Source organism: Oncorhynchus keta, chromosome 29, assembly GCF_023373465.1.
Source record: "Oncorhynchus keta strain PuntledgeMale-10-30-2019 chromosome 29, Oket_V2, whole genome shotgun sequence".
Lineage (NCBI taxonomy): Eukaryota > Metazoa > Chordata > Actinopteri > Salmoniformes > Salmonidae > Oncorhynchus > Oncorhynchus keta.
Window position 1 is genome coordinate 34999359 of NC_068449.1, and position 16092 is coordinate 35015450.

Below are 16092 nucleotides of genomic sequence, written 5' to 3' on the forward strand. Positions count from 1 at the left end.
AGGACCCATGCCAAATCTTTTCAGTCTCCTGAGGGAGAACAGGTTTTGTCGTGCCCGCTTCACGACTCTCATGGTCACCCTATTAATTTGTTGGTGATGTGGACACCAAAGAACTTGAAGCTCTCAACCTGCTCCACTGCAGCCCCGTCGATGATAATGGGGGCGTGCTCGGTCCTATTTTTCCTGTAGTCCACAATAATCTCCTTTGTCTTGATCACATTGAGGGAGAGGTTGTTGTCCTGGCACCACACGGCCAGGTCTCTGACCTCCTCCCTATAGGCTGTCTCGTTGTTGTCAGTGATCAGGCCTACAACTATTATGTCATCAGCAAATTTTATGATGGTGTTGGAGTCATGCCGGCGTGCCTCACATAGGTGTTCCTTTGGCAAAATGGCATCCGACCACAAGACGCTACAGAGGGTAGTGTGTCACTTGTCACCATCCAGGACCTCTATACCAGGCGGTGTCAGAGTAAGGCCCTAAAAATTATCAAAGACTCCAGCCAACCAAGACTGTTCTCTCTGCTACTGTACGGCAAGCGGTACTGATGCACCAAGTCTGCAATCAACAGAACCCTGAACAGCTTTTACCCCCAAGCAAAGCCATAAGACTGCTAAATAGTCCAGCTAGCTATTTGTTAACTGTTTAACTATCTACATTGACCTTTTCTGCACTAACTCACATACGCTGCTGTCACTGCACATCGACTATGTACTGTTACCCCATGTATATAGTCAGGTTTTGTTACTCATTATGTATTAATTCAGTTATTTCAAATCTATTATTTCTCTTAATTTTTTGCATTGTTTGGGAAAGGTTCATAAGTTAGCATTTCACTGTTAGTCTACATCTGTTGTTTACGAAGCATGTGACAAATAAAAATGAATTTGAATTACTGGCTAAAAAGCTTACAAAAGTACCGGATAATCTCTTCATGTAACCATTCCAAATGTAACATATCATACTAATTTGAGGATCACAGATTTACATTTACTATGTTAGACTAGACCTATGAGACCAGGTTGTATACATGTAGCTCCAAGGTTCAGATACTGTATGTAGCTCCCATGATTTCCAAGCATCCTTAGTCAGAGGCAGAAATGGGATGGAAAACTTCATAATTGACAGCAGCATCTTCAGAATGACACATTGCTTATGCACTGATGAAATAACACGTAATGTTTGGGGGTGCGCCAGTCCTATATATCCCAACAATATGGCAGCCATTGCATTTGGAGGCTGTCTGAGACAATAACGCCACAAAAGTGTTTACATTTTCCAGGGTGCCATCATGGGCAGTGAACAGGCAGAACAGGCATTTGGCATAGAAAGAGGCCACCCTACAGTTGTCTAATGTATTGCATGGCTTATCAGGTAGCTATTACTCAGACATTGGAAAAATGGCTTTTATAATACCTTGAGGCGAAAGGAGATTTTATGTTTTGGGGTGTTAGAAAGTTATTTTTATTTGACGATACACTCAGGGAAAGGACATCTTAAATAATACACAGTAACACCTTTCTGTTGCCTGCCTGAGTTGCTAACTATTTAATGTTTTTGATGAATGTGGCCTGATGCAGTATACCATGAAGATTACATATTGATATGATGTGGGCAAAGTATTTTCAATTTTTTTTAATAGCTATTAAGTCGCTTGTCTACGAAAAAGAAAGTCAAATTAAAGCCTTGAAAACTACAAAGAGTAGCTCTCACAAAAGACAGTGCCATACACACGCAGCTTTATGTCGAAGCAGATTTATATTCATAGCATTGATATTGAGGAGCGCGCCTTATTGTTCTTCTCTTCAAAAAAAAAAACGTTTCAGAGTGCCTTCCCTTCCCTCACTGGCTCCCGCGTTATTATCAGTATCAGTGCAGGCTTTGACAATTTGCAAGTCATTTTGACATTCCTAGCATGTACACACCAACGGAGAACAGGGAGACAAAGAGTAACAAGTAATGAAGCGCCAGGTGCAGCCATTTGATTGGGCCACCACTGGAGCTCAGCTCCTACATCGGGGCCAGCTGCTGCTTTGGCCTTCCAACAAATCTTCACCATCACTTGAAGATTCACTTTTCACAGAAAAATAAATATGAAAGAAAGAAGTAGTTTCTGAACACAAGGAGACACTTCTGGGACTTGTCACTGGAATAAAACAATGGCAGTCATGTGAGACCCCCAAGCACTAACATTTTTAATTCATGTTTGAGAAATGAGAGGATGGAATGGGAAGAGGGTGCGAAGAATGTGAGAAACTGAAAGGAAGACATAGATTAATAGTCCACCAATGTGTCACACAATAGGTCCATCTGTGGTAACTTTCTTCCACTGCTCTCTCAACATGATCCCTCTGAAAGACAACAAATTTAACTTTTTACATTCATCTGTTTTCAGTTCATGCCAATATCTCTCTGTTAAACCCTGCTTTTGAGTTTATAGGTACAACACTTCTGAACATTGAAGAAACAGAATAATCTGTCCGCTCTCGAATAGTAAAAGTAGTTCAGAAGGTGAGGTGCTATTTGCAAATTATAAGGGAAATGTTACAGGTGGTGTACCTCTATTGTGATGACAGCATGAATAAATGCAAATCTATTCTGCTCCTTTATAATGGCATAGGGATGTCTGCTTCACCACTGAAAATGAGAGGTATTTATTATGACACCCCACTTACCAACACATATCTGACTATCTCTTGTAGTGCTGGAATCAGAGTCAAAGTTCAAAGAAAGGACATAATTTACACATCCCACTGGACAAAAACTGGTTACATCAATGTTGTTTCCATGTAATGTCAACAACAAATAATCTATGTGATGATGTTGAATCAACATGGAAAACGTATAGGATTTTTTTTTTAAGTAATTGTCTTCTTTTACCAAACTTTTAATTTAAATCCAATGACATGGTGATATTTGTTGATTTCAAAGTTAAATTGACTTTAATTGACAACTCAACCAAATATACAGTGCCAGTCAACAGTTTGGACACACCTACTCATTCCAGTTTAATTTTCTACATTGTAAAATAATAGTGAAGACATCAAAACTATGAAATAACACGTGGAATCATGTAGTAACCAAAAAAGTGTTAAATCAAAATATATGTTCGATTTTAGATTCTTCAAAGTAGCCACCCTTTGCATTGATGACAGCTATGCACACTCTTGGCATTCTCTCAACCAGTTTCAGCTGGAATGCTTTTCCAACAGTCTTAAAGGAGTTCCCACATATGGTGAGCACTTGTTGGCTGCTTGTCCTTCAATCTGTGGTTCAATTCATCTCAAACCATCTCAAATGGGTTGAGGTCGGGTGATTGTGGAGGCCAGGTCATCTGATGCAGCACTCTCCTTCGTGGTCAAATAGAGGTGTGTTTTAGGTCATTGTCTTGTTGAAAAACAAATGATAGTGGGACTAAGTGCAAACCAGATGGGATGGCTTATCGCTGCAGAATGCTGTGGCAGCCATACTGGTTAACTGTGCCTTGATTTAAAAATAAAATGACTGACCGTTTTACCAGCAAAGCACCCCCATACCCCCACACCTCCTCCTCCATGCTTCACAGTGGGAACCACACATGCGGAGATCATCCATTCACCTACTCTGCATCTCACAATGACACGGTGGTTGGAACTTAAAATCGAAAATTTGGACTCATCAGACCAAAGGTCTAATGTCCATTGGTCGTGTTTCTTGGCCCAAGCAAGTCTCCTTTTCTTGATGTTCTTTAGTAGTGGTTTCTTTGCAATTCGACCATGAAGGCCTGATTCACGCAGTCTCCTCTAAACAGTTGATGTTGAGATGTGTCTGTTACTTGAACTCTGAAGCATTTATTTGGGCTGTAATTTCTGAGGCTGATAACTCTAATGAACTTATCCCCTGCAGCAGAGGGATCTCTGGGTCTTCCTTTCCTGTGGCAGTTGTCAGGCCCTGGTCGAAGTATTTTGTGTTTATCTTCATTTATTTGGTCAGGCCAGGGTGTGACATGGGTTTTTGTATGTGGTGTGTATGTAGTGGGATTGTAGCTTAGTGGGGTGTTCTAGGTAAGTCTATGGCTGTCGGAAGTGGTTCTCAATCAGAGGCAGGTGTTTATCGTTGTCTCTGATTGGGAACCATATTTAGGCAGCCATATTCTTTGGTCGTGTTGTGTGTGATTGTCCTGAGTGTCTTGATGTCCTTGTGCTGTGTTAGTTGACACAAGTATAGGCTGTTTTCTGGTTTTCGTTTCGTTTATTGTTTTGTAGTGTTTTTGTATTGATTCGTGCTACGTTTATTTGATTAAACATGGATCGCAATCTACACGCTGCATTTTGGTCCGACTCTCCTTCACCACTAGAAAACCGTTACAGCAGTCCTCATGAGAGCCAGTTTCATCATAGCGCTTGACGGTTTTTGCGACTGCACTTGAAGAAACTTTCAGGATTGATTGACCTTCATGTCTTTAAAGTAATGATGGACTGTCATTTCTCCTTGCTTATTTGACCTGTTCTTGCCATAATATGGACTTTTGCCGAATAGTCTTTTAGGTCGAATAATCTTCTGAACACCACCCTTTGTGACAATACAGAGGCAGATGCAAGATGCAAGCAACGATGGTTTAATGACTACAGTTTACAACAGCAACAGGACAGACAGACTGTACTCAGACGGAATCCGACCCAGGGATTAGGGCGCATCTTCCAATGATAGCATGCTGAGAAATCCAGGGGAGTGTGTCCGGATGGGTAGGAAGGAGCACAGCAGATAATCCACACAAGGGCGGCGAGAGAAGAGCACAGACACACGACACAACCTCAGGGAAGTAACAACGATCTGACAACAAGAAACACTGGTTACAGAACATATAAAGGGAAGATAAGTGGTTCCAGCTGGAGCAGACAATCAGGCCGAGATTGGGAACCACGCCCACACAAACACGGGAGAGAGAGAGAGAGAGAGAGAGAGAGGCAGTGGATTCATGAACCGTGACACCCTTACCTTGTCACAACACAACTGATTGGCTCAAAACACATTGAGGAAAGAAATTCCACAAATTAACTTAAAAAGGCACACCTGTTAATTGAAATGCATTCCAGGTGACTACCTCATGAGGCTGGTTGAGAGAATGCCAAGCGTGTGCAAAGCTGTCATCAAGGCAAAGGGTGGCCACTTTAAAGAATCTCAAATATGAAATGTATTTTGATTTGTTTAACACTTTTTTGGTTACTACATGATACCATGTGTTATTTCATAGTTTTGATTTCTTTACTATTATTCTACAATGTAGAAAATACTTAAAAAAAAAGAAAGAAACCCTGGTATTAGTAGGTGTCCAAAATTTTGACTGGTACTCTACGTGTAGGTAGAGCTAAAGCGACTATGCATAGATAAACAGCAAGTATTTGCTGCGTAAAAAAAGGGGGGATCAGTCAATGCAAATGGTCCAGGTAGCCATTTGATTGACTGTTCAGCAGTCTTATGGCTTGCGGGTAGAAGCTGATAAGGAGCCTTTTGGACCTAGTCTCCGGTACCGCTTCCGTGCGGCAGAGAGAACAGTCCATTTTTAGGGCCTTCCTTTGACACCGCCTGGTATAAAGGTCCTGGATGGCAGGACGCTTGACCCCAGTGATGCACTGGGCCATACACACTACCTTCTGTTGCGCCTTGAGGTTGGAATGCCAAGTAGTTGCCGTACCAGAAGGTGATGCAACCAGTCAAGATGCTCTCGATGGTGCAGCTGAGGACCAATGCCAAATCTTTTCAGTCTGCTGATGGGGAATAGGCTTTGTCGACCCCTCTTCATGACTATCTTGGTGTATTTGCACCATAATAGTTTGTTGGTGATGTGGACACCAAGGAACTGGAAGTTTTCAGCCTGCTCCACCACAGCCCTGTCGGTGTGAATGGGGACGTGCTCGAACCCTCCTTTTTCTGTTGTCCACGATCAGCCTCTTTATTTTGCTCATGTTGAGGGAGAGGTTGTTGTCCTGGCACCACACTGTCACGTCTCTGACCTCCTCCCTATCGTTGTTGGTAATCAAGCCTAACACCATTGTGTCGCCTGCAAACTTAATGATGGTGTTGGAGTCAGGCTTGGCCCTGCAATGACTATGCTGAGCTGTAGTCAATGAACAGAATTCTCAGGTAGGTGTTCCTTTTGTCCAGGTGGGAAAAGGCAGCATGGAGTGCAATGTGGATCTGTTGGTGCAGTATGCAAATTGGAGAGGGTATAGGGTTTCTGGGATAAGGGTGTTGATGTGAGCCATGACTAGCCTTTCAAACATTTCACGGCTACAGACGTGAGTGCTACGGGTCGGTAGTCATTTAGGCAGTTTACCTTAGTGTTCTTGTGCACAGGGACAATGGTGGTCTGCTTGAAAAATGTTGGTATTACAGACTCGGACAGGGAGATGTTGAAAATGTCAGTGAAGACACTTGCCAGTTGGTCAGCGCATGCGCGGAGAACACATCTTGATAATCCGTCTGGCCCAGCAGCCTTGTGAATGTTGACCTGTTTAAAGGTTTTACTCACATTGGCTGCGGAGAGCGTGATCACACAGTCATCTGAACCAGCTGATGATCTCATGCAGGTTTCAGTGTTACTTGCCTCGAAGCGAGCATAGAAGTTATTTCTCATCTTGTAGGCTTGTGTCACTGGGCAGCTCTCGGTTGTGCTTCCCTTTGTAGTCTAATTGTTTGCAAGCCCTACCACATCCGACGAGCATCGGAGCCTTTGTAGTACGACTCGATCTTAGATCTGTATTGTGGCTTTGCCTGTTTGATGGTTTGCTGGAGGGCATAGTGGGATTTCTTAAAAGCGGCAGCTATACCCTTTAGCACGGTGTGAATGTGGCCTGAAGTCCATTGCTTCTGGTTGGGGTATGTACATACAGTCACTATGGGGACAACGTCCTCAATGCACTTATTGATAAAAACCAGTGACTGATGTGGTGTAGTCCTCAATGCATCGGAAGAGTCCCGGAACATATTCCAGTCAGTGCTAGCAAAACAGTCCTGTAGTTTAGCATCTGCTTCATCTGACCACCTTTTTATGAACCGAGTCACTGGTGCTTCCTGCTTTAATTTTTGCTTATAAGCAGGAGGATAGAGTTATGGTCAGTTTGCCAAATGGAGGACGAGGGAGAGCTTTGTACGCGTCTCTGTGTGTGGAGTATAGGTGGTCGAGAAATGTTTTCCCTCTGGTTGCTCATTTAACTTTTGGTAAAACTGATTTAAGTTTCCATGCATTAAAGTCACCGGCCACCAGGAGCGCCGCCTCTGTGTAAGAGCTTTCCCGCTTTCTTATGGCGGAATACAGCTCATTGAGTGTGGTTTTAGTGCCAACTTCGCTCTGTGGTGGTATGCAGACAGCTACGAAAAATACAGAAACTCCCTAGGTAGATAGTGTGGTCTACAGCTTATAATGAGATACTCTACCTTAGGCAAGCAAAATGTTGAGATTTCCTTAGATATCATGCCCCAGCTGTTGTTTACATAAATGCACAGCCCCCCGCCCCGTGTCTTACCAGAGGCTGCTGTTCTGTCTTGCCAATAGAGTGTATAACCCACAAGCTGTATATTCTTAATGTCGTCGTTTGGCGGAACATAGGATTTTACCGTTTTTAATGTCCCGTTGATAGAATATACATTAATTGAAGAGGAACTCCTCATCAAATTTGAGGTGAGTAATCCCGGTTCTGATGTCCAGAAGCTCTTTTCGGTCATAAGAGACGGTAGCAGCAATATTATGTAGTACAAAACAAGTTACAAACATCGCGAAAAAGCAAACAAAATAGCATGATTGGTTGAGAGCCGATAAGACGGCAGTCCTACCCTCTGGCGCCATCATGAGTCCTAAAGGCAGAGACAATAAGAAAACACATTTGTTTCATCACAAAACTGAAAAGCAACCTCTGTCCGGTAAAGTCCACACAGCATATTGCATGAAACAAACAGTTTCATGACCTACAGCATGGTGAAGCAAATGAATGTTTCTGAAATGTTTTGATCACTTAACAACTACTGATTTAGAACCATGGAGAGTAACCGCAAGTCAAAAAGAAAAGGAGCTGTCTCCAAAATTCCAGTACCAATTTATTCCAATCAACGTAAGCTAAATATGATGTGGCTGTCCATCATATTGATGTGTGTGTGTGCACGTTTGTGCACGTTTCTTCATTTTGTCTGTCATAGTTGAAGTGTCCCTATGATGACAATTACAGGCCTCTCTCATCTTTTAAGTGGGAGAACTTGCACAATTGGTGGCTGACTAAATACTTTTTTGCCCCACTGTATGTGTCACTCACTTATGTTCACTCACCAGTTGGTATTATTCTTGCGTACTGGTGAGTAGCCACATGGAATTGTCTCGTTCCTGGTTTTGTTGTTTTATTAAACGTTTCACCTACACCTGCTTCCTGACTCACAGCTCCATTATTACAACAACAACATAGCGAGATTCAACAATTCAAGTTGTTTCTGTCAATGACGTATGCTCTTAATGCAATTTGATAGGAGTGACGCCAAATCCAAGCTGGCTTCCCTTGACACTTTTTTTTGGTTTAGCAGGACCACTCACTGTTGAGCTCACTCAGTTTAGTTCAACACTGGTTGGCTATTATTTTATACTCTTTGGCTTCCCTTGCATTCAATGCTGCAGACAGCAAAAATTATTTATGTATTTTTCTTTTTCTCTAGCTTAAATTTACAGATTTGTTTTATGATGCTAATTTGGGTAAATTCAGAGGGTGAATGTGCAAGACAACGGATTTAAGTTCCTTTGAATGGGGTATGGTAATGCCAGGTGCATCAGTTAGTATCAAGAACTGCAACACTGCTGGGTTTTTCACACTCAACAGTTTCAAGAGGGGGGGAAACTCAGTATTAGGAAGGTGTCCTTAATGTTTTGTACACTCAGTGTAGTCACTGGGGTGCTATTTGGGGCATGTTCAGTGCCTTCAGAAAATAGTCAAACCCCTTGACTGATTCCACATTTTGTTGTATTACAGCCTGAATTGAAAATGGATTAAATAGATATTGTTTATCTCACCCATCTACACACAATAACCCATAATGACAGTGAAAACCATATTTTTCATATATATATATTTTTTTTTCTGAATTAAATACAGAAATATCTAATTTACATAACTATTCTAACCCCTGAGTCAAGCTGGTTGTTGGTCATTGTTAGACAGCCATTTTCAAGTCTTGCCATATATTTTCAAGACAATTTAAGTCACAACTGTAACTTGGCCACTCACAAACATTCAATGTTGTCTTGGTAAGGAACTCCAGTGTTTTTTCACCTTTATTTAACCAGGTAGGCCATTTGAGAACACGTTCTCATTTACAACTGCGACCTGGCCAAGATAAAGCAAAGCAGTGCAACAGAGTGCAACAGAGTTGCATATGGGATAAACAAAGGTACAGTCAATAACACAATAGAAAAATATATGCAAATGTAGTGAGATTAGGGAGGTAAGGCAATAAATAGGCCATAGTGGTGAAACAATTATAAATAACACTGGAGTGATAGATGTGCAGATGATAATGTGCAAGTAGAGATGCTGGGGTGCAAAAGAGCAAACACATAACAATATGGGGATGAGGTAGTTGAGTGGGCTATTTACAGATGGGCTGTGTACAGGTGCAGTGATCTCTAAGCTGCTCTGACAGCTGATGCTTAAAGTTAGCGAGGGAGATGTAAGGTTATTGTTCTGCTGAAATGTGAATTTGACTCACAGTGTCTATTGGAAAGCAGACTGAGCCAGGTTTTCCTCTATTATTTTGCCTGTGCTTACCTGTATTTTGTTTATGTTTCACCCCCCCCAAAAAACTCCCTTGTCCTTGCCAATTACAAGCATACCTATCACGTGATGCAGCCACCACCATGCTTCAAAATATGAAAAGTGGTACTCAGTAATGTGTTGTGTTGGATTTGCCCCAAACATAACTCTTTGTATTCGGAACATAAAGTTAATTTCTTTTCCACATGTTTTGCAGTTTTACTTGAGTGGCTTATTGCAAACAGGATGCATCATTTGGATTTTTTTACAATTCTGTACAGTCTTCTTTCTTTTCACTTTTCATTTAGGTTAGTATTGTGAACTAACTACAATGTTGTTGATCTATACTCAGTTTTCTCCTATCACACAGCCATTAAACTCTGTAACTGTTTTAAAGTCACCATTGGCCTCATGGCGAAATCACAGAGTGGTTTCCTTCCTCTTCAGCAACTGAGTTTAGGAAGGACGCCTATGTCTTTGTACCGACTGGGTGTATTGAAACACCATCCAAAGTGTAAATAATAACTTTTTTTATTTCAATATCTGCTTTTTTTGCCCATCTACTAATAGGTGCCCTTCTTTCTGAGGCATTGGAAATCCTTCTTGGTCTTTGTTGTTGAATCTGTGTTTGTAATTCACTTTTTGACTGAGGTACCTTACAGAGAATTGTATGTGTGTTTAAAAACAATTCCAAATTTGAAAAAGAATCTGATGAATGTCAGTGGTGCATTGAGATCAACTGACAATGAGGAGTATCACTAGGCTATACAGTGCAGGTCCAGTGTGTGCAAGTTTATTGTAAGTGGGAGCGTATCGTCTGTCCTCTTTTTATTGTAGAAGAGAGTGGAATTATTTATGGGGTATTGTGTCAATGACCAATGGCCAATGACACACAATCCAAATTGTATCCATATTAAATGCAGGCTGTAATGTGGAAAAAGTCTAGTGGTGTGCATACTTTCTGAAGTATGCTTTTCTCCAGTTTCAACTGTTCTGCCTTATTATTATTCGACCATGCTGGTCATTTATGAACATTTGAACATCTTGGCCATGTTCTGTTATAATCTCCACCCGGCACAGCCAGAAGAGGACTGGCCACCCCACATATGCTCTCTCTAATTCTCTCTTTCTTTCTCTCTCTCTGAGGACCTGAGCCCTAGGACCATGCCCCAGGACTACCTGACATGATGACTCCTTGCTGTCCCCAGTCCACCTGACCGTGCTGCTGCTCCAGTTTCAACTGTTCTGCCTTATTATTATTCGACCATACTGGTCATTTATGAATATTTGAACATCTTGGCCATGTTCTGTTATAATCTCCACCCGGCACAGCCAGAAGAGGACTGGCCACCCCACATAGCCTGGTTCCTCTCTAGGTTTCTTCCTAGGTTTTGGCCTTTCCTAGCCACCGTGCTTCTACGCCTGCATTGCTTGCTGTTTGTGGTTTTAGGCTGGGTTTCTGTACAGCACTTTGAGATATCAGCGATGTACGAAGGGCTATATAAATACATTTGATTTGAGTTATGTTCATCTGACAGAGGTGTCATACATTTAGTATTTTATTCCCAATTCATCTACATCAGGTGACAATACACACATATATATTTGTATATTTTATACACGCATGTCATTTAACTGGATGAGCTGTGGTGCGATCATGCCAGCTCTCTCTCTCCATATTCTGTCAACCATTGGTTTGTATTTTTCTCTTAATCCCTCTGACAACAGTGTGATAAAACTGTTTGTCTGGATATGGCAGGATGAAGGAATGGAAGGCTGAGACATGGGGAAAGGGAGGGCTGCTGTGGAGTATAATGAATGATTTAGAGCTGCCTGTATGTAGACTGAGGAAGAAATAAGAGATCTACTGGCTACGGCAGCCATCTTTTGAGCCATGCAGTCATCCCCTCCCTCCCAGTGATCTAGAGTCTATAGTTCCAGATAGACTCATAATGCTGTTTCCTTCTGTCACACTGTAGACCATCACATCTCAGATGACAGTCACTGCCAAGCCAAAAAGAATGTTTTCTCTTCCATTACTTCTCTTGGTTTGTGGTTTGGTTGAGTCTCATTGTTGTCAGATTGTTTTTCTGAGGTCATTTCATACAATTGAATGATTGACGGGGACGATTAAATGTCTTCAAGGGGTAACATTTTTTCTAGGGGTCGATTTTTGGACACCACATCCTGGAGGAATATTTGTAAATAAGTGACGGCTCCTTGATGTGACAGAGTAAATCAGAAGCTAAACACACAGTAGACCTGTTCACATTCTATACCTGTATCACATTCTATACCTGTGTTGAGACATGACTATCATTAACTTGATGACATGCTATGTATAAATAATTACATAACGCTTAATTGTTACCCAATTAAATTAATCATGTAACACTTAATTAAATCATTAGGAATCTGGGACACCACAGGAAAAGTTTAATGAAGTTAATATCAGAATATATCGATATCATACCAGTCATCAACCAATAATTTCCTCATATAAGTCTTATTCTGAATGTCGTTGACCTCGTAAATCTGCACTGACCATAGCCTAAGTGATGAATCAGTGATATACAAATTGGCTTAATTATTTATGTACTAAATAAATACTACCAGTACTTAACCTCTCTAGGGTATGAGAGACGCTAACGTCCCACCAGGCCAACATTCGGTGAAACCGCAGAGAGCTAACATTTTAAATACACCATTCGTTGTATTAAACATTCTTGTAAATACATGTATCTTATTGTTACTGTAATTTAATGATGCCAATGTGTTTTCATTCATTGAAAATCCTTCATCTATTTTATGAGAATTTGTAAGATTCTTGTTTGCATAAAATCGACGGAGACCATTCTTTTCAATAATAGGTAACAGAATTTATTCTCGGAGCGCGCTGCCACTTCACCACGAGCAACAATTTATATACAAAACATGACGTCATTTCATTGCTTAACAGAAACCCCACCTCTCGACAGGGACAAAGTGAGGTGAAAAGTAAATGTTGACCCCTCAACATTATCAATCACCACTTCGCTGACAGTTCTAATTAACAGAAAACCTAGGAATGGAACTGTCTTATCTAAAAACCCAAGAGCTAAGTTTCGTCGGTTCAACCATAGGTTAACAGTCCACTTCTTTCTTCCTAGTTGGAATGGTGTTCATTAACTTTAATTACTCCTTGTCTGTGTCACACAATCCCATGGTATGAACTCATATTGTTAATCAGATATAATAAAAACAGAGTATAAGTTTACAGTTCCATTTAAAATGATTTGTTCAGTCATTTAATCATAACTTTCCCAACACTTATTAATCCAGCCTCTGCGTTAGATTTCAAAAAGGTTTACTGCAAAAGCAAACATTGTCACAGCAGATTCTTCGTCTGAAGAGGAGTAAGGATCGGACCAAGATGCGGCGTGGTAAGTGTTTGTAATTTTAATGGAAAAACTGAACACTACAAAACAACAAAGTGACAACCGTGACGCTACTCAAACACTGTGCTAACAAGCAACATAACATAGACAATCACCCATAACCCACAATGACAAAACAGGCTACCTAAATATGGTTCCCAATCAGAGACAATGACTAACACCTGCTTCTGATTGAGAACCATATCAGGCCAAACACAGAAACCGACAAACTAGACATACAACATAGAATGCCCACTCCGATCACACCCTGACCAAAATAAACATACAAAGCAAACTATGGTCAGGGCGTGACAAACATACGATTTTCTGAGGACGGCGCCCCACACACAAACACACAAGTATTACTAGCATTTTCCAACCAACCATTAGCGTCACGAAAGTCAGAAATAACAAAATAAATTGCTTACCATTGAAGATCTTCCTCTGGTGGCAATGCCAAGTGTCCTAACTACACAGTGAATGTTCGTTTTGTTTGATAAAATCAATTTTTATAGCCTAACATGAAAAATGTGTAAACCGGTTGCTTTGTGATTTCACATTCAACTTTGGACGAAGCATTTGTGGTAATTACACACACTAAACAAGCGTTTATCCAGTCATGGTTGGTTTCATTGCAATCCTCTGGTTGTTACTAACACAATCATACATGATGGTTCTTTTCCCGGGACGTATTGACCGAAACAAACCGATTTTTTTAAAGAAACCAATCAATGACCTCATTGCGCACCAATGGTAGGACTGGTCTATTGTTGATTGACTGTGTTTTGGCCCAATGACCACTGATCATCTTGAAATCTAGCTTGGAAGGTAGCCAATGAGCTGATATAAACGGCAATATGTAATGGCTATACGTTCGAAGACCAGCCATTGTCGTAAACTCTGGTGTAAAATAGGTTCATTCGCCATTGCAAATCCTACTTGACGGAGCCACGAGTGTTACGCATAGCAGTACATATTCAACAAGTTTATATATTTAAATTATGGCGAATAAATCAGGAAAAGCTAAAACAAAGTCTAGGTATACAGGTTTAACCCAAATTATAGAGGAAATTGATCGAGACAGCGAGACAGAGTTTCTTCAGGAAGATGAATCTTGACTCCCAGACGGAAGTAATGTTTCTGCATGGCGAGGATGCCATGCTGGATTGGTAAATTCTATAGCTAATGTCATTGTTTGAAATTAATATGAAATATTATTCATTTGACATATTTTTTTGGGATTGTCTTATTTTATTTGCAATATATAAAAATATAATCTGTAATGAAATGTGTAAAGTACACATTGGCAATACTGTGTGTGAGATATATTTTAAATTAATTTGACATAAACTTGGAATGGAACAGCACTTCACCATAGTGATTATGTTCCCTGTACTCTATATATATATCTGTTTATTTTACGTGTTGATACAGGGCTCATACGTGAATGTATTGTTACTGATTTTTTTAATCTTTCACAGTGGCAGTGATTCTGATTATGAGCCGCCAATGTCTAAATGTCCATCTCCCTCTGAAGCTGGTTCATCCAGCCGGACCCCCGCTGTCTCCGGCTCCACACTTACCCGGCCATCTAGAGTTGTGAAGTCAGTGACAAAGAAGAGGAGGTGGGGAAGAGAGAAACCTGCAGACAGAGGGCCAGAGGGTCATTGGCACTCTGTGTTAGAAGATGATGTGGAACCAAATCCACCAGTTTTTAGACCCAAAAGGCAGCCAGGACCTCAACTAAGACATGACTGCAAAGTACAGCCCCCTTCAACTTTTTCAACTGTTTTTCACCTCGTCAGTTGTTGATTCCCTGGTGGTGAACACCAATAAGTATGGGGCTAAGAAGCAGGCAGGAAAGAAAGAGGCGTGGAAGACCATTTCCATGTCAGACCTTTTCTGCTACTTTTCAATGGTCATTTACATGGGGCTGGTGAAGTTGAAAACTTTAAGAGACTACTGGAAAACGTCAGCTCTCTATCAACTGCCTTTCCCCATGGCTGCCATGTCTTGTAAACGGTTTCTGACTATCTCACGGGCGCTTCACATCAGTGACCCAGAAGTTGATGGGGAGAATGACAAGACGAGAGGCACACCAAGGTTTCATAGGCTCTGTAGGCACATTCTCTGGTCTCAATGGTTGATTATGCAGGGTACAGCTAGGACCACTTACACACCTGCCTCATGTTTTGGTCTAATGTATATTTCGCTGTGAGTCTTTTTAATAGTTTTGATATCTTCATCATTATTCTACAATGTAGAAAGTAGTAAAAAATAAAGAAAACCCTGGAATGAGTAGGTGTGTCCAAACTTTTGACTGGAAATGTATATTTCGACCTGGCCTAATCCCGTCAGTAGAGGATGCCTGGTTTCCTGGTTGTTCTTTAAAGGTGTTTTCCTCTACATCTTAAATAAGCATGCCCCTTTCAAAAAATGTAGAACTAAGAACAGATATAGCCCTTGGTTCTCTACAGATTTAACTGCCCTTGACCAACACAAAAACACCCTGTGGCATACTGCACTAGCATCGAATAGTCCCCGCGAAAGCAACTTTTCAGGGAAGTCAGGAACCATTACATACAGTCAGTTAGGAAAGCAAAGGCTAGCTTTTTCAAACAGAAATTTGCATCCTGCAACACTAATTTCAAAAAGTTTTTGGACACTGTGAAGTCCATGGAGAATAAGAGCACCTCGTCCCAGCTGCCCACTGCACTGAGACTAGGAAACACTGTCACCACTGATACATCCACGATAATCGAGAATTTGCTTTACACCTGGCTACCCCAACCCTGGCAAACAGCTCTGCACCCCACACAGCAACTATCCCAAGCCCTCTCCCGCTTCTCCTTCACCCACATTCAGGCAGTTGATGTTCTGAAAGAGCTGCAAAATCTGGATCCCTACAA